Below are 19,626 nucleotides of genomic sequence, written 5' to 3' on the forward strand. Positions count from 1 at the left end.
ATTGGAAAATGGTAGGCAAACACATGGGGCTATTGCTAGCTCCTCAATTACTTCTTCCCCAGTGTGGTGTGGAGTCAACTTTTCCTCCCACTGTGGGTCTCTGGCACTATTTTGGAGGAGCAGAGTAACACCTATGTCCATACTTATGTGCTTGTATGTTGATGCCAATCTGTTAGGTGGAATGGAAGCCTAAAAGACTGAACCAGGAAACTTGTCTTGGGCTTGCCCTCCCAAAGCTTGTCTTGTAGGAAGAAGCAGCTAACATACAGCTAAAGAAGTGCAAGAAATAAGTGAAAGTGGCCTAGGACTTAACTACATTAAGTCATACAGTCATACAATAGAGCACCCAGGAGGGGGTGAAAGTCTATTTCTTACTGAGTAAATGCAGCATTTGAATTCCTGTAAACTGGGTAACCACTAAGGCCAGGAGCAAGTGCAAGCCCAGTACAGGAAGAGAGCTCTAAGCATGCTCAGATAAGACAGAGAGGGCCCTAAACTTTGCATTTGCCTTAGGTTGATTTTTTTGATAGGAGGACTAAGCTCTAAAAGAGATCACCAGCCAAAGCATAGCCAATTTGCAAAGACTGTGAAAGGTGCTTTATGCATTGGTTGGTTGGTTTGTGTTTGTTAGCTTTTGGCATTCAAGAAATTCTCTGTGATATCACAAATTTAAGGAACAGACAGCTCAGGGACTAAATCACAGAGTTTATATATATCAAATGTACAATGTACAACAGAAGTTAATATGTATCAATTGTACAATGTGCAACAAAAGATTACCAGATAAACAAAGAAACCAGAAATGATGGCTCATCCAGAGGAAGAAGTTAAAAATCCAGAAACCATCAGTGAAGAGGACCAGACTTTGGATGTATTGGACAAAAACTTAAAAAAAATCACTGTCAATATGCTCAAAAGAACTAAAGAATATCAGGGGAAAAAGTGAGTGAATGATATGAGAATCTCAATAATGACAGAAACTTAAAAAATGAACCAAACAGAATTACTGGGCTTGAAGATCACAATAACTGAAATGAAAAATTCCCTAGAGGGTTTCAATGGCAGAATGGAGCTGGCAGACAGAAGAATCAGTGATCCGGAAGACAAGACAATCCAATGAGGCTGAGGTGCAGAAAGGAAAAAAAGTGAACAGAGCCTAAGAAACCTATGGGACACTGTGATGGTTAGGCTAATTTGTGAACTCAACCAGGAAATGGTGCCCACTTGTTTGGTCTAGCAAGGACTGGCATAATTGTAATGCTAGGGTATTTCATAGACTTTCATAAGCAGGGAGTTGATTGCATAGATGGCTGGTTACATCTACAATCAACTAAGGAGATTGCTACCAAAAATGAGTGACATCTCATCCAATCAGTTGAAGGCCTTAAAAGGGGAAGTTATTTCAGCATTCAGAGAGAGAATTCTGATCTCTACTTTAGAGAGCCATCATCTCCTGAGAACTCATCAAGGACCTTTATTGGAGCCCCTGGTTTGCAGCCTATCCTACAGAATTTGGACTTATGCATCCTTGTGACTGCATGAGGCAATTTTATTAAATTTCATACTATTTACAGATATCTCCTGTCAGTTCTGTTTCCCTAGAAAACCCTGATTAATAATACAGCTTTGTACTAGGAGTGGTTCTTGAGAAACAGAATCTTAAAAATGGGATTTCTGAATTGGTTTTGAGATTTTTGTAATTGGCTCTCTACTCTGATTATATTCAAGAGCATTAATGATTCCCTTTCCAAAAACCAAGAGCCAGTGACAGTCTGTGGCATGAATTGCAATAGAGATAGGCAAAATATCACCACTCAATATGACTAATTCCTTACTTATAAGAAGCAAGGATCTGGGTGAGAATATTTTAAAGAACTTAACAGAGTTTTGTGGAGTTAAAAGTACAATAATGTTGACTGGTTGTTCCTAACTACACTGGGTACAGTTAAAAAAAGACAGGGATGAGCTGAAGGCTTCACATTTGCAAATTAAGTGCCACATGAATCATGGGAAAATTTCTATGTGTCCTCTGAAAGAAAATCTTGTTTCGGGCAGCTGCAGACTTGAGATCCCAGAAAACCAGACTTAAACAGTCTCATTGTATGAGTTAGTAGACTTACAATGGAAACTAAAATCTCAGCCTTAAAGGGTCTGCTGTTGAAGTGAGGACATTGAAAAGGAGTGAAACTGAGTATCAGGATGAAATGTATGGGTTATGATGATATTGGTGGGGACATTAAAACTCTGAATTCTGTTAAGACTTTGCCAGATAAACCTGTAATTACCTGCCCTGGGGAGACCACTTAACCTCAAGCCTGCACTGCTGAATTTCCAACTTGCCCCAAGGGGTCTCCATCTCCTCCCTGCCCTGAAGAAATCATCACCCAATCTCCCCCCTGGTCTGAGGAGTTGCCATACAACCCCACTTGAAAAAAAAATTAATCCTGTCTCACTAGATAAACAGGCAAAGTAATGCCCTGAGGTCAGTAGCTTGTAAGACATTTCTAATTTTTCTCCTTTCCCAGCCCCACCACTCCTCTTCTTTTTCAGACCTAGAATAAAATCACAACAGCCTACAAAGGTGAAATAAAAAGTGTGGCCCATGAGAAAATATGCCATACACTAAAAGAATTGCATGAGTTTTCCAATTTATATAGGCAGAAATCAGGGGAATATGTGTGGGGATAGATATTAAGGGTATGGGATAATGGTGGAAGGCATTTAAAGTTAGATCAGGTCAAATTTACTGATATGGACTCAGTAAGTAGAGATTCTGGATTCAATGCTGTAGCTTGATAGGTTAGAAAGGGCTCCAACAGTTCAGGTGAATGGCTGAAACATGGAACAAAATATGGTCTTGAATGTCTCAGGTCAAAATGCCCAATTTACCTTGGTATACTCTACACGAGGGGATCCAAAGGATTGGAGAGATTGGAATGCTACAGTGGATTCAAATTTTAAGACCTGCCCACCCATCCCAGGAATGTCCAGAGGACATACCTTTAATCAGGACTTTGAGGAATAAATTTGTGAGACTGGCTCCATCTTCTCTGAAGAGCTCTGTTGTTGCTTTTCTCTGTAGTACAGATATTACTATGGGAACTGCTGTCATGGAACTGGAATCCTCAAACACTGCAGGGATGATCAGATCCCAGGCTAACAGAAGCCAAGCGGCAGCACTTAATAGCCAAAGAAAAAGTGGGCATGGCTACCTCAATGAAAGGCAGACTCAAAGCAACAAGCAAACGAGTCTGAGTCACATAGACCTATGGCATTGGCTAATAGATCATGGGGTAACTAGAAGTGAAATAAGTGGGCATTCCTACTTGATCTGTGTGAACAGAAGAGTTATAGGTGGAATGAACCAAACCCTAATTGGATTACAGAAACAGAGTCGTAGTGCCTTAATCAATTCCCAGACTTGTGACAGTTTACAGACCCAGAGCACCTTGAATGAGGGGAAGGCCAGGTCCCCTTGGGGAAAGGATCCTGTTACACTGCCAAAAATTTATAGTGATAATCTTCCTCCTAGCTTTTCCCAAAGTGACCTATGACCTTTTACCAGGGTAACTGTGCATTGGGGGATAGAAAACGATCAGATATTTCAGCAATTATTAGACACTAGCTCAAGAGTGACATTAATTCCAGGAGACCCAAAATGTCACTGTGGTCCACCAGTCAGAGTACTAGCTTATGGAGGTCAGATGATTGATAGAGTTTTAGCTCAGGTCCATCTCACAATGGATCCAGTGGGTCCGTGGATTCATTGGGTCATTTTACCAATGCATAATTGTAATAGATACTAAGTAACTGGCAAGATCCCTGGTTTATGGAGTGAGGACTCTTTATGGTAGGAAAGGTCAAGTGGAAGCCACTAGAACTGCCCCTACCTAGCAAAATAGTAAACCAAAGCAATACCAGATTCCTGAAGGTATTGCAGAGGTCAGTGCTACTATTAAGGATTTGAAGGAGGCAAGGGTGTTGATTCCACACCACATCCCCATTCAACTTTCCTATTTCGCCTGTGCAGAAAACACATAGATCTTGGAGAATGACAGGAGATTATTGTAAATTTAACCACGTAATGACTCAATTGCAGCTGCTGTTCCAGATATGATATCATTGCTTGAGCAAATCAACACATTCCCTGGTACCTGATATACAGCTATTGATCTACCAAATGGTTTTTTCTCAATTGCATTAGTAAGAGCCACAAAAAACAGTTTGCTTTCAGCTGGCAAGACCAGCAATATACCTTCACTGTCCTGCCTCAGGGGTACATCAACTCTCCAGCTCTGTAATAATATTGTCTGCAGGGATCTTGATCATATCTCTTTCCCACAAGACATTACACTGGTCCATTATATTGGTGATATGCTGATTGAAACTAGTGAGCAAGAAGTAGCAATTACTGTAGACTTATTGGTAAGAGACACTTATTATGTGAGAGATGATGAGATATAAATCCAACAAAAATACAGGGTCCTCCCTTCTCAGTGAAATTTCTAGGTGTCCAGTGGTGCAGAGATTGTCAAGCTATCCCTTCTAAAATGAAGGATAAATTGTTGCATCTGACCTCTTCTACAACCAAAAAAGAGGCACAACACTTAGTTGGTCTTTTTGGATTTGGGGCAGAACACATTCCTCTTTCTGCATGTGCTACTCTTGCCCATTTACTGAGTGACCAGAAAAGCTGCTAGTTTTGAGTAGGGACCAAAACAAGAGGAGGCTCTGCAACATGTCCAGGCTGCAGATCCAATAGTGCTGGAAGTGTTAGTGGCAAACAGAGATGCCATCTGGAGCCTTTGGCAGGCCCTTATAGGAGAATCACAACACAGACCCTTAGGATTTTGGAGCAAAGCCCAACTATCCTCTGAAAATAATTACAGCTTTTGGCCTGCTACTTGGCCTTAGTAGAGACTGAATGCTTAACCATGAGCTACTAAGTTACCATGAAACCTGAGTTGCCTGTCATGAGCTGGATATTGTTTGGCCTAGTAAACCCTAAAGTTGGGCATTCACAGCAGCACTCCATCATAAAATGGAAGTGGTATATATGTGATAGGGCTTGAGCAGGTCCTGAAGGCACAAGTAAGTTGCATGAGGAAGTGGCCCAAATGCCCATGGTAACCACTCCTGCCAGGTTCCCCAGTCTACGGCTATGACCTCTTGGAGAGTTCCTTACAATCAGTTGACTGAGGATGAGAAAACTTGGGCCTGCTAAACAGATGGTTCTGCATGATATGAAGGTACCACCTGAAAGTGGACAGCTGCAGGACTGCAGCCCCTTTCTGGGACATCCCTGAAGGACAGTGGTGAAGGTCAATCCTTCCAGTGGGCAGAATTTTGAGCAGTGTATGTGATTGTTTATTTTTCTTGGAAGGAGAAATGACTAGAGGTCCATTTGTACACTGATTCATGGGTTGTTATCAATGGGTTGGCAGGATTGTCAGGGACTCAGAAGGAACATGATTGGAAAATTGGTGACAGAGATCTGGGAAGAGGTATGTGGATAGACCTTTCTGAATGGGCAAAAACATGAAAATATTTGTGTCCCATGTGAATGCTCACCAGAGGGCGACTTCGGCAGAGGAATATTTTTAACAATCAAGGGGATAAGATGACCTGATCTATGGCTAGCACTCAGCCTCCTCCCCAGATACTTCTGTCATTGCCCAATAGGCTCATGAATAAAGTGGCCATGGTGGTAGGGGTGGAGGTTTTGCATTTGCTCTCAACATGGACTTCCCCTCACCAAGGCCAATTTGGATACGGCCGCTGCTGAGTGCCCAATCTGCCAATAAAAGACCTTCATCAATCCCCTGGATTGCAGCCTGCCCTGTGGAATTTGGACTTGTGCATCCCCATTGATGCATGAGACAATTTTATAAAATATCATACCATTTACAGATATCTACTGTCAGTTCTATTTCCCTGGAGAACCCAGACTAATACAGACATCAAGCCTACTGATATATGCATTATGGGAGTCCCAGATGGAGAAGAAAGAACTAACGGGCAGAATGGTCAAAGAAATAATGGCAGAAAACCTCTGAAATTTAATGAAAGACATGAATATACACATTCAAGAAACCCAATGAACCCCAAGAAAGATAAACTCAAAGAGAACCACACCCAGGCTCATCAAAATCAAATTGTCGAGTACTAAGGACAAGGAAAAATTCTGAAAGCTGCAGAAAAAAGCAATGTGTTATGTACAAGGGAATCCCCAAAAGATTAAGTGCCTCCTGTCCCAGAATGCAAAGGTCAGCGGTGACGCAATTTGGGGCGCGCCAGGTAGCGAGCGGCGAGTTTCTACCTCCCGCACAGCTACCTGCGTTGTCTAGCGTCCCTCCTCCGCCGTTTCCTTTTCCTGGTTGGGGCCCGTTTCCTTCTCTGGCTCCCCCGCCACCGCCGCAGCCACCGCCGGCCGCCTCGGGCCCTCCGGCCCTGAGAAGCAGCAGCCTTATTCGGTATCCTTCGCGGCCGGGGGCGCAGCCATGGCGGACGGCGGCGGCGGGGGAAGCGGAGCGGTGGGCGGCTGTGGAGCGGGCCAGGCCTCGGCGGGGATGGCGACGGGCGCGACTGGGAGCGGCGGGAGCGGCGGCCCCATCAACCCGGCCTCGCTGCCCCCCGGCGACCCGCAGCTCATCGCCCTCATCGTGGAGCAGCTTAAGAGCCGGGGCCTGTTTGACAGCTTCCGCCGGGACTGCCTGGCCGACGTGGATACCAAGCCAGCTTACCAAAACCTGAGGCAGAAGGTGGATAATTTTGTGTCAACACATCTGGACAAGCAGGAATGGAATCCTACGATGAACAAAAACCAGTTGCGAAATGGGCTGAGGCAGAGTGTGGTCCAGTCAGGGATGTTGGAAGCTGGAGTAGACAGAATTATTTCTCAGGTGGTGGATCCAAAACTAAACCACATCTTCAGACCACAGATAGAACGAGCGATTCATGAGTTCCTGGCTGCCCAGAAGAAAGAAGCTGCGCCAGCACCCCCTCCAGAGCCTGCAAGCCAGGACCCCCCTGCTCCTTCCCAGGATGCAGCCTAAGAATCTGCTTGACGGCTGTTGAAAACTCCATTTAATTAATGGTGAACAATGGATTCAGTTTACATACGAGTGCAACTGCAAATGAAGGTAGCCAAAGTCTGCACTGATTTCAAGATTTCAGCCTTGACTGCGGGACGGTGTCCACATTGACCAGGGAACAAGCGTGGCAGTGGGAGAGTTGACTGTGCCCCCTGCATTGTGCTGCCATCTGGCCCGCCTGTCACAGGAGGTGACACCCAGCAGACACTACAGAGACATTACAAAAAAAACACTGCGGCAGTTTGAGGTTTACCTGAAACAAGCCTTGATACTTGAACTTGGAGACTGCATATTGAATTTAGGATCTGTTTTTCGGAGTTAAACAAAAGCTTTGTCAAGAAACATAAGCTAGAATGTACAAACCATTGGCCTTGAGTAGCTGTAAAACCTTTGGGACCTTGAACATGAATCTTTTTGCCAGTTTCCTTTCCCCTGTAAGAGAAAGAAAACCAGGGACCCTAGAATGAGTGAGGAAACTCAGGCAAAGTATAGGAAAAACGTTGCAGGCTCTCTATCCAGGGCTTTTTTCCTGCAAGGGCTAGTGAGGGTTGGGTGTTTATTTTATTCTTGTTTCTGTGGGGTTTTTTTAGAAAAGTTAATTATCATTAAATGACTTAATTTTTAAAAAATAAAACCATTTGATACTCTTAAAAAAAAAAAAAAACCATGAAACCAGAAACCATGGAGGCAAGAAGTATTGGGATGAAACATTTATTTAAAGTGCTGAAAGAAAACAATTACCAGCCAAGTTTTTATATACAGTGAGAATTTCTTTCAAAAATGAGGAGGTGATGAAGACATTCCCAGGTAAGCAAAAGCTAAGGGAGTTCATCACCACTAGGGAATTCTTTAGACTGCAAGGAAAGGACACTAGTCAGTGGTTCAAACCAGCATAAAGAAATAAAGACTTGCAGTAAAGGCCATCATGTGGGTAATTATAAATGCTAGCATTATTTTATGTATTGTTTGGCATGTAACTCCTTTTCTTATTTCCTACAGGTGCTAAAATGCAAAAGCATAAAATGTAACCATAAATATATTTTTCTGGACATATAATGTACAAAGATATAAAGGATAACAAGTAGTAAAAATGGTAGGGGAAAAGAGTGGTATAGGAAAATTATGCATACATATTACTGAAGTTCAATTGGTATCAACCAACTATGATTCCTATGTATTTAAGATGTTAAATTTAAGCTGCATCATAACTAGAAAGAAAATATATGAAAACCATATGCAGAAAGAAATGAGAAGGGACTTGAAATGACACAATACAAAAATCAAATATAAAAGTAAGCATTAATGGAAGAATTGAAGGACAAGAGTGTATAAGACTTAGAAGGACCAAGTAGCAAAACAGCAAAAGGAAGTCTGGAATTATCAGTAGTTACTTTAAGTGTGACAGATTAAACACTCTAGTCAAAAGGAAGAGATTGGCAGAATGGATTAAAAAACTGATCCAACTATATGCTGGTTACAGGAGATTCACCCTAACTTCAAAGACACAAGTAGGTTGAAAGTAAAGGAATGGGAAAAAAATATACCAAGCAAGTAGTAACTAAAAGAGAGCTGGAGTAGCTATACTCATTTCAGATAAAATAGACAAAGTGAAATCTGGTACAAGGGATAAAGGAAGTTACTAAATATTGATTCAACAAGAAGACATACCAATTAAAAAATATATATGCATCTAATGTTGGAAACCCAAAATATAGAAAGCAAATATTGGCAGATTTAAAAGGAGAAGCAGGCAGTTCTAAATTAATAGTAGGATACTTTATTACACCACTTTAAGAATGGATAGAACACTATTGACTATGGAGAACAGTATTAAGAATTTTAAAAATCATTTGTAACAATTGTGTCATAACAACGTAAGGTGTTGATGGTGGGGCAATGTATGGGAATCCTGTATGGTATGCATGATTGTTCTTTAAAAATTTTAAATAAACAAAACAACAAAAGAGTGGATTGAACATCAAAATGAAAGATCAATAAGGAAATAGAAGAAATTAAATGATGTTATAAACTGAACAGATCTAACACATAAATAGAACACTTAGCCCAATAGCAGCAGAATGTACATTTTTCTCTAGTGCACATGAGTCATTTCCAAGGATGGAACATATGTTAGTTCACAAAACAAGTCTCAATAAATAAAAAAAAATATTAAAATTGTACAATGTATCCTTTCCAATAACAGTGGAATTAAGTTAGAAATCAATAACTGAGTGAACTGGAAAATCCCCAGATATGTGGAAATTAGAAACTGCACTTGTAAACAAACAATAGATCAAAGAAGAAATCACATGTGACATTAGGAAATACTTGAGTTGAGTGAAAATGAAAACAGCACACTAAAACTTATGGGTGCAGCAAAAGCAGTGCTGAGAGGGAAGTTTATAGCTCTAGATGCTTACATTAAAAAATAAGAAAGATCTAAAGTCAAAGACCTAACCTCACAATTGGAGATCTAGAAAAGGAAGAACAAATTAAACCTATAGCAAACAGGAGGAAGGAAATGGCAAAGAATTAGAGCAGACATAACTGAAATAGAGAATGAAAAAACAGTAAAGGTAATCAACAAAACCAAAAGTTGGTTATTTTAAAAGGTTAATGTAATCGATGAACCTTTAGACAGACAAAGAAAAAAAGAGGGATGATGCAAATAAATGAAGTCAGAAATGAAAGGGAGGACATTACCATTTATCACACAAATAAAAAATGCTGATAAGAGGATATTATGAACAACTGTAGAGCAACAAATTAGGTAACCTGGATGAAATGGACAAATTACTAGAAACACGCAGACCACCTACAATGACTCAAGAAGAGACAGAAGATCTCAACAGACCAATGACTAGTAAAGAGATTGAATAAATCATAAAAAATATTCCTATAAAGAAAAGCTGAAGACCAGATGGCTTCACTGGAGCATTTACCAAACATTCCAAGAAGAATCAACACAAATTCTGCTCGAATGCTTCCAAAAAATAAAAGAGGAGGGAACACTCCCTAACTCACTCTATGAGGCTATCATCACCCTCATACCAAAGCCAGATAAGGATACCACACGCACAAAAGAAAATTACAAATCAATATCCTTTATGAATACAGATGTAAAAGTCCACAATAAAATATTAGCACAATGAATTCAAAAGCAATTTAAAAGAATTATACACCACGATCAAATGGGATTTATCCCAAATATATGAGGGTGGTTCAACATAAGAAAATCAATTAATGGAATACACCACATTAATAAAATGAAGGAAAAAAAACCATGATCATTTCAATTAACACAGAAAAACATTTGACAAAAATCTACCACTGTTCTTTATAAAAAAAAAAAAATCCTTATAAAACTAAGACTAGAAGGAAATGTCCACAATGGGACAAAATGCATATATAAGAACCCCAAAGCTAATATCATACTCAATCTGAAATCTTTCACTCTAAGATCAGGAAAAACACAAGGATGCCCACTGTCACCAATGTTATCCAACATTGTAATGGCAGTTCTAGAGCAATTAGGAAAGAAAAAGAAAATAAAAGCCAACCAAACTTAAATTCTCCCTATTTTCTATATAAAGACATGAGCTTTTATATAGAAAATCCAAAACACAACTACTAAAGCTAATAAATTTAGCAAAGTGGTGAGGTAAAAGATCAACACACATAAACCAGAGGTGTTTCTATACACTAGTAGTGAACAATTTGAAGAAATAAAGAAAAAAATTCCATTTACAGTAGCAACTAAAAGAGTCAAATATGTAGGAATAAATCTAACCAAGATATAAAGGACAAGTATACAGAAAACCATAAATCTTTGCTAAAAGAAATCAAAGAGGACCTAAATAAATGGAAAGCTATTGCTCATATCATTCATGGATTGTAAGGCTAAATATTATTAAATATATCCAAAATTATTTACAGAGCCAACGTAATATCCATCTAAATTTCAACAGCTTTTGCAGAAATGGGAAAACCAATCATCAAATTTATATGGAAAGGTAAGTGACCCTAAATAGCCAAAGCCATTTGAAAAAGAAGAAAGAAGTTAAAGGGCTCACATTTACTTATTTAAAATATCACAAAACAATGGTAATAAAAACAGTATAGTATTGGCACAAGGACAGACATATAGACAAATTATTCTTAGACTTCACACCAAAAACACTACTGACAAAATAAAAAAATAGGTGTGTAGGACCTCATCAAAATAAAAATCTGAGTATCAAAGGACTTCATCATGAAAATTAAAATACAATTACAGAATGGTAGAAAATATTTGGAAACCACATATCTGATAAGAATTTAATAACCAGAATATATAAAGAAACCCTATAATTCAACAACAAAAAGAAAAACAACTCAATTTAAAAATAGGCAAAAAAGTTGGGCCCTGAACCTCAATAGAGTTGCAACCCTTACTCTCCAGTTCATTGGACTCACCCAGGACAAATGATAAAGAGGTGATGATGGACAACCACCGTATCAAGGAACCAAGAGAGTCTACAACTGCAAGCAAGACAGACCCATCTATCAGCCATATGATACTGAAGTCTCCTCTCAATTAAAGGTGGAGTGGGCATCACCATCTCAGAATTCTCAGGATATAGTATGGGCTAGAGTGGACTAACTCGTATTCTACTATAGACTTATTGTGAGCCTAGCAATGGAAGAACTTATATCACTGATGTGGAGGCAGTGGACACTGCCTAGTCCTGAGGTCAGGGAGAGGGAAAACAGGTGTAATATGGGGACATTTTCAGGACTTGGGAATTGTGCTGAATGACATTGCAATGACAGATACAGGCCATTATAATCTTGCCATAACCTATAGAATTGTTTGGGAGAGAGTGTAAACTACAATGAAAACTATAATCATGTTTAGTGTCAGTGCTCCAAAACGTGCTCCAAAATGCATTTGTCTTTACCTTTCCCCCCTTTTCAAGGTCTTTTTCCAGTTGCATTACTAGTTGGTGACTGGTAGTAATCCCTCCGTGCCAGGGAGGCTCATCCCCATGAGTCATGTCCCACACTGGGGGAAAGGTAATGTGTTTAGAGTCCACATTTGAGCAACATGGAGGATCTCAGGAGGTAACTCATATGCACCCTACAACACTAGGCTAAGTTGCAATTTCAAGAGCAAAGGCTTATAAGCATAGTCATCAATTCCAAGGGACCATCAATGGACCATCCTTCTTCTTTGGTCATTTCCCATACTTGGGGGATTGTTGCTGTTCCATTACAGAATGTGGTAGAGCTCCTCAGGATGGGAATTCAATATTCTTTCAGTTATTGTGTGAATCTCTACCCTGTGGCAATGCCCCATGAACACTTGAACACATTTATTTACCTTATATGTATGCCCAGGTGAACCTTCTTCCATGTATTCTCCATCAATGACACACCACAGCAATAATCCTCCCCTGCCACAGTTGTAACCCTTCTGTGATCCAAAACTTCTTAAAAAATTAAGCCAAGAATATCCCCAAATACAATTAATAGGAATATGAAATAATAATGACATGTTTAAACATAAGAAATAAAATACATAATAATTTAGAAAAACTAAAACTAAAATAAAATAAAATTGGGATATTAAAAAATAATGAAAAATATTAAAATTTTTTTGATGTCTTGCCCCATTTCTTCCCCAGTGTCTTACTTTCTTTTTTTTTTCCTTCAAAGAAGTTTTAGGTCACAGAGAAGTCACATACAGAATATAGGGGACTCTCATATATCCAACATAGGGGACTCTCATATATCCAATATCCTCCCCTTTTTCCCCCTTCCCATATTAACACCCTTTTTTTAATGTGGATGATACATTTGTTACAACTGATGTACAAATATTAAAACATAGCTACCAACCATGGTCAATGGTTTACATTATGGTTTACATTTTAGACCATACACTTATATAAATTTTTGATGAAATTTACCATGGCCTGTTTCCATCATTGCAAGATTGTGCAGAATACTTCCATTTCCCCCTAATCACCCTGTCTTCCATCTATTCTATTCCTCCCTCCTCCTCCCCTTGGGGCCCACGGCGACCACCAGTCTTCACTCCTTGAAGGACAAGATTGATAGTTATTTGCAACAACACTGAGTTTGTCCTCCCCTATTAGGAACTGCCCATGTTCTCAAGAGACATCCACCACTCTGTTTGAGAACATGCTGGGCCTCTTCAGGATGGAAGTCCAACTCCCTCCCACTAACTATGTGGGTCTCCAACCACTGATACAATACACTATGACAAAATGATCACTTGCACATCCTCTAGAAGACTGCCCCAGGTGCGTCTTGTCCCAAATGCTCCCCCATCCAACACCCTAAACCAGTAACTCTTCATTAAGACACAGCTTTTCTAAAATCCCAAATTATTTAAATTATTAAATCCTAATTTTGCACCTTGGATTCTAAAAATATTTATGAGTTAGCGGTTTCCATAAGGATTTTCTTTCTTCAATGTGTAGCACATTTAGTATCTTAGAATTTAGGATGATGGTGGCTAAAACTTTTGCAACTGTCTCTATATATTTATGAGAATGGAATTCCTTTAACTTAAGAGAAATTTTAATGTAATTTGGTTATGCTTTCTGGAGCTAGGAAAACACTCCCTACTTATCAACAAGAGGGTAAGTCCCTTCTCAATTACAGAAAAACAGGCATTTATTCACATAGTCATATCGATAGCCTATAGCTTAACTTCTACAATTTCATGTACAGGTCAAAAGGAAACATGGAAACAAAAAATCTCATAGTCCAGACTTCAGAGAGCTTTCTTCTTCTCAGTGGTATGAATTCTTAATTGATTTGTGCTTACAAATAGACAGACAAGTGAACAGAAATGACTAACACACTGGATTCTCTCTCTCTCTTAACAGAAAAGAGATTTCTATTATCCACTGAGACAAAAGTGTTCACCAAATGATGAGGCTATAAAGTGAGTTCCCAATTCTTGCTGCCACCAAAAAGGAATATCTTTTGGCTATGCACAAATCAGAAACAAAAACAAAGCACAAGTTCAGTAGAGAGGAAATAAAAATCTTAGAGAAACGGAATCAGCAAAGTTCTATTTCTTGTTAGGATTCACTATGGACGCCAAGAAAAGATGTGCCTGGGTTTAAATCACCCCAAAACTACACTTCTTTGTTAACACAGCCAACCTGATTCATAAGGTCAGTGTAGTTGGGATCATAGTAGATGAGCTCTAAATGTGGTAAAGAATATATTTTTTTAAAAAGTGAAAACATGACATTGTAGAAGTAAGAAGTGTCACATTTTATTTAACTCATTAATTAATGAGGGAACCAATGTGATCTACTAAATAGACTTATTACCATTGCTGTGAAGAGGAATAATTTGCATTTTTATAGAGAGGAGATACAGATATTACTATCGGTTTCTCACAATTTAACTTATATCCATACAGAATCAAGCAAAGGCAATTGGAGGTACACATCACTATGGAATCTGAAAATTCCTGGAGGGTTTACTACACAATGTCCAACATTCCACTCAAAGGACACCCAAAAATCGCTTGTCATTTTCCAATTATTTATCAAGTTTTCTTGACATTGAGGAACATCAGTGAACAAAAATGACACATTTATGCCTCATGGAAATTGCATTTTAGTTGGAGAAAATACACAATACATAATGAATCTAATAGATATTGATACTTTAGAAGATTTTAGAGGCTATAGGAAAAAAAAAAGAAAAAGTAGAGCTGTATAAGCAGAATTAGATTCTGAATGGGGGGATGCAGATTGGACTATTAAATAGAGTAGTCCAGGGAAATGGGCTTGGCCCAGTGGTTAGGGCATCCGTCTACCACATGGGAGGTCCGCGGTTCAAACCCCAGGAATCCTTGACCCATGTGGAGCTGGCCCATGTGCAGTGCTGATGCATGCAAGGAGTGCTGTGCAATGCAGGGGTGTCCCCCGTGTAGGGGAGCCCCACGTGCAAGGAGTGCACCCTGTGAGGAGAGCCACCCAGCGCTAAAGAAAGTGCAGCCTGCCTAAGAATGGTGCCACCCACACGAAGAGCTGACACAACAAGATGACACAACAAAAAGAGACACGGATTCCCAAAAGAGACACAGATTCCTGTGCCGCTGACAATAACAGAAGCAGACAAAGAAACAAGACGCAGCAAATAGACACAGAGAACAGACAACTGGGATGGGGGGAGGGGAGAGAAATCAATCAATCAATCAATCAATCTTAAAAAAAAAAGAGTAGTCCAGGTAAGATCCTTGAGAAGGTGACATTTCAGCAAAGACTTGAAGGAGATGAGGGAGTTAGTGAATAGATATACAGGGCAAGAGTGTTTCAGGTGGAGGGAACAAAGTCCCTAATAATGGGGATTGTTTAAAAGACAACGAGTAGGCTACTGAGGCTGGAATGGAGGCAGTAAGAGGTATAGGGAATGAAGTCAGAAAGTAAAAGAGTAGCAAGATCATTTGAGGTTTCAGGGACTACTTAGTTTGTCCTCGGTAAGTCGAATGAACTGGAGAGTAGATGTTGCAAATCTGCTGAGATTCAAGACCCAACTGGCTCATTGATCTATTTTTAAGGGTTTCACCAGCAGGATTTGCTGATAGTTTGAATTTTGCATGTGAGAAAAATAAAGTCAAGGATGACTACAAGATTTTGGCCTGAACATGTGTAAGGGTGGAGTTGACATCAATTAAGATGAGGAAAGCTGTAGGTATGTCATATTTAGGTATTGTGTTACATTATAAAAATTGACACAAATTCTTCTCCCTCTGCATAAATTTCCTTGAAATGTGATATTCCAGATTCTTTCATCAAAGATTGATTCTTGCTTTACCACTGTGATATTCAAGGCATCTTGGCTGAGAGTCTGCCAATATCCAGCTATGGGGAGAGCTATGGGGAGAGGTCAGCTAACCACAGATGAATAAGGTCATCCAATTTAAAGACATCAGGTCCATGAGAGCTCAGTAGAGATCAGGCAAGCTGGTTTAGACCAGAACTACCCAGCTGATACAAAGAATCATGATCTAAATAAAATGTTGCTTGTTTTAGGCCACTGATTTGGGGATAGTTTGTTACATAGCAATCTCTAGTACAGGGGAGAAAATCAGGAGTTCAATAATAGACATGTCTTTCATTACCTCTTTCCATAGCCTTACTTTCAGTTGCTTTTTAATTTGCTTCATATTTTATTGAGAAGAAGCAATTGAAGGAGACTTTTCACAAGCATACTACATCTGAGTTACTACCAACAAGGATTGGTTTTGTATACTTTATTCCCTAGAGGTACTTAGGGGAACTGTCCATTCCAATCTAAGGTCAACCTCTCTTCTTTTTTTAATTTTTTTGTCTTTATTTGATTTTTAATGTTATATTAAAAAAATATGAAGTCCCCATATACCCCACCCCCCTTACCCCACTCCTCCCCCCCATAGCAACACTTCCTCCATCATCATGAGACATTCATTGCATTTGGTGAATACATCTCTGAGCACCGCTGCACCGCATGGTCAATGGTCCACACCATAGCCCACACTCTCCCACAGTCCACCCAGTGGGCCATGGGAGGACATACAGTGTCTGGTAATTGTCCCTGCATCACCACCCAGGACAACTCCAATCCCCAAAAATGTCCCCACATCACATCTTATCCAACTCCCTACCCCCAGCAGCCACTATGGCCACTTTCTCCACACCAATGCCACATTTTCTTCGATTACTAATCACAATAGTCCGTGAATAGAATATCAGTAAGCCCACTCTAATCCATACTCTATTCCTCCATCCTGTGGACCTTAGAATGGTTGTGTTCGCTCCACATCTATATCAAGAGGGGGCTTAGATTCCACATGGATGCTGGATGCAATTCTCCTGCTTTCAGTTGTAGGCACTCTTGGCTACCTGATGTGGTGGTTGACCTTCTTCACCTCCATGTTAGCTGAGTGTGGTAAGCCCAATAAACCAAAGTGTAGGAGTTGCAAGCCTGTTGAGGCTCAGGGCCTGGCTATCACATGGTCAGTCTAGAGATCAGGTCCCCTGGGCATACACTAAACCCCAGTGCCAACTACAGATCTGGTAAAAGTAACAGGAGAGGCTTGTGGACAAAGATTGCATCTGAGTCCAGCTTCACCACACTCAGGAACACAAACTCCAAAGTAGGGCCAACTGACATGGCACTGAACTCCATCTGCCATGACCATAGAACCTGTGGGTCTCTATAGCCCTCAGAAGAACCAATACCTGAGGCAGTATCTACTTTTTCTGTCTCTGGGACTCTGCTGAGGTGTGCATAAGGGCAACCCCTCTGATAACCTCCTGGCTCTTTTTGGAGACTCATAGTCATATAAACTCATTTGTCCTTTCCATTTCCCCCTATTATTCAGGTCAAAAGCACTTTTAACTCCTGGTATTATATGTAGAGTGAGATATTCTGCTGATCCGAATTGAACCTTTTATTCAAGGTCATTTTCTAGTTACATTATCAGCTGCAACTGGTAGTAATCCCTCAGTGCCAGGGAGGCTCATCCCCAGGTGTCATGTCCCATGCTGGGGGGAAGGCAACACATTTACATGCTGAATTTGGCTTTGAGACTGGCCACATTTGAGCAACATGGAGGCTCTCAGGAGGTAACTCTTAGGCACCCTGCAGCTCTAGGCCTTGTTCTTATTTCAGGTGCACAGGCTTACAAGCATAGTCGTTAGTATCAAGGGTTCATTGTTGGACCTTCCTTCTTTTTTGGTCTTTGTCGTTGCACTTGGGGGATTTTTGCTGTTCCTTTAGGGACTGTGATAGAGCTCCCCTGGCTAGGAACTCAGCACTCCATCAGTTGTTGTTTTTAATTGTAACCACTATGAGAATATCCAAAAAATTTTATGTACCCTGGGTATATGCCCTGGAAAACTCACTGCCAACAATGTGTCCCCTGTCAATAACATCCCACACCAGTATTCCTCCCCTGCCATTGTTGAACCTCTCTGTGATCCAAAACTTCTTCAAAAATGAAGCCCAATATATTGCCAGGTTCCATTAATAGTAAAATGGAATATATTGATGAGTTTAAAGGAACCTCTCTTCTTGTGTACCTCTTCCCTATTTAAGGACTTCACACCAGCCATTTTGCCTTTCTCTCCTCCTTATCATTTTTCCCTCTTTCAGCCAGATCATCTCCATCTGCATAAAAAGATGTGACTATTTCTTCCATTATTTAAAAAATAAGCTAACCTCTCTTGATTCCTGCTACCAACTCTGCCACATTTTGTGCTCCTTGTTATAGCAAAATTCCTCAAAGAGTCATCTACACTCTCCCCACTTCCCTTGTTAACCTACTCCAATCATGCTTTGCCACCACTAATCCTGACCTCATCCCAAAACACATATGCCACTCCACTGAAACTGCCCTGTTAAGGTAATCAGTGACCCACATATCACCAATGATTAATTTCAGTCCTCATCTTACTTTAATCAGCGACATTTGTTACAGTTTATCTGTACCTAGTTCTTGAAATACTCTCTTTACTTAGCTTCCAGGACACTATACCCTCCAGGTCTTCCTTAGATATCCATGTTTGCTCCTTCTTATGCTCCTTTTCTAGTTTTTCAGAGGTCAAGTACCTGCTTGAACTATACTTATTCAAATACTACCAAAGTTTAAAGCTACTTCTGTGTGTATCAGAAAGCATAACCTGCATGTTAAATTTAGTCTCCAGATCTGACTCTTCTTTCTCAATGTTAGGATCTTGATCACTTTGTGTCTCTACTGTGAAATGGGGAGATGATAGTAGTATTTAATTTAGAGAATATTTTTGAGGATTAGGTAAGTTATCTACAATGAAAATGGTTGGGATTGTGCCTGTAGCCTAGTAAGCACTAAATAAATGCTGGCTATTATTTATTATCTGCAGGCAAGTGAGCTTTTTAATACTGAACCCAAGAAATAGGCACACATCTCACCTCTGGTCATGAGCAGATTGGAGAATTACATGATTCTTCTGTGGGAAGGCTCTTTTCTTCATGCTGTTGTTCACAACTCAGGGAAATGTCCCATTGTAGGTTGCACTTGGAAATGTAAGTGGAGAATTTTGCTTGTAACTGGGAAATACTCTGGTATTTAGTGGGGAGGTGGGTTTATGCCATATAGTGCATGACAAAAATGCCCACATTAGGGAATGCTGTACTAGACCTGATCCCTGGTTGAAAGTAATTGAGATCTCATATTCTCTCAACATCCAAAAGTAATGGAAGAGATGAAAGGGCTGGGATATGATGTCTAGATTCTAATTCCATTACATTAATAAAAAATTAAGGGACTTTTTAGGAGAGATTGAGGTGGCTTAGAGACAACAGGTGTAGTGGAGGATCCTGGACACAGAAGGAAATTGGGAATGGGGAATGAGATTTTTCCCCCATGTTAAAAATTGGTCAAAATCAACCTTTATATTAAAACAAACTTTTGGCTGTGTTTACATTCTTGGCTTACAATTTTTTTTATAATTGCCCCAGGGTCTTGTTAAATATT

At 40.0% G+C, this 19,626-nt stretch overlaps 1 protein-coding gene and 1 pseudogene across 1 annotated transcript in view; both read left to right on the plus strand.

Annotated features, from left to right (window-relative positions):
* The window catches only part of LOC139439063 (uncharacterized), a 133,392-nt gene that overhangs the window by 59,831 nt on the left and 53,935 nt on the right, over window positions 1-19,626 (plus strand). The window lies entirely within an intron of this gene.
* LOC101419221 (biorientation of chromosomes in cell division protein 1 pseudogene) lies at window positions 6,501-7,675 on the plus strand (annotated as a pseudogene).

Source organism: Dasypus novemcinctus, chromosome 5, assembly GCF_030445035.2.
Source record: "Dasypus novemcinctus isolate mDasNov1 chromosome 5, mDasNov1.1.hap2, whole genome shotgun sequence".
Lineage (NCBI taxonomy): Eukaryota > Metazoa > Chordata > Mammalia > Cingulata > Dasypodidae > Dasypus > Dasypus novemcinctus.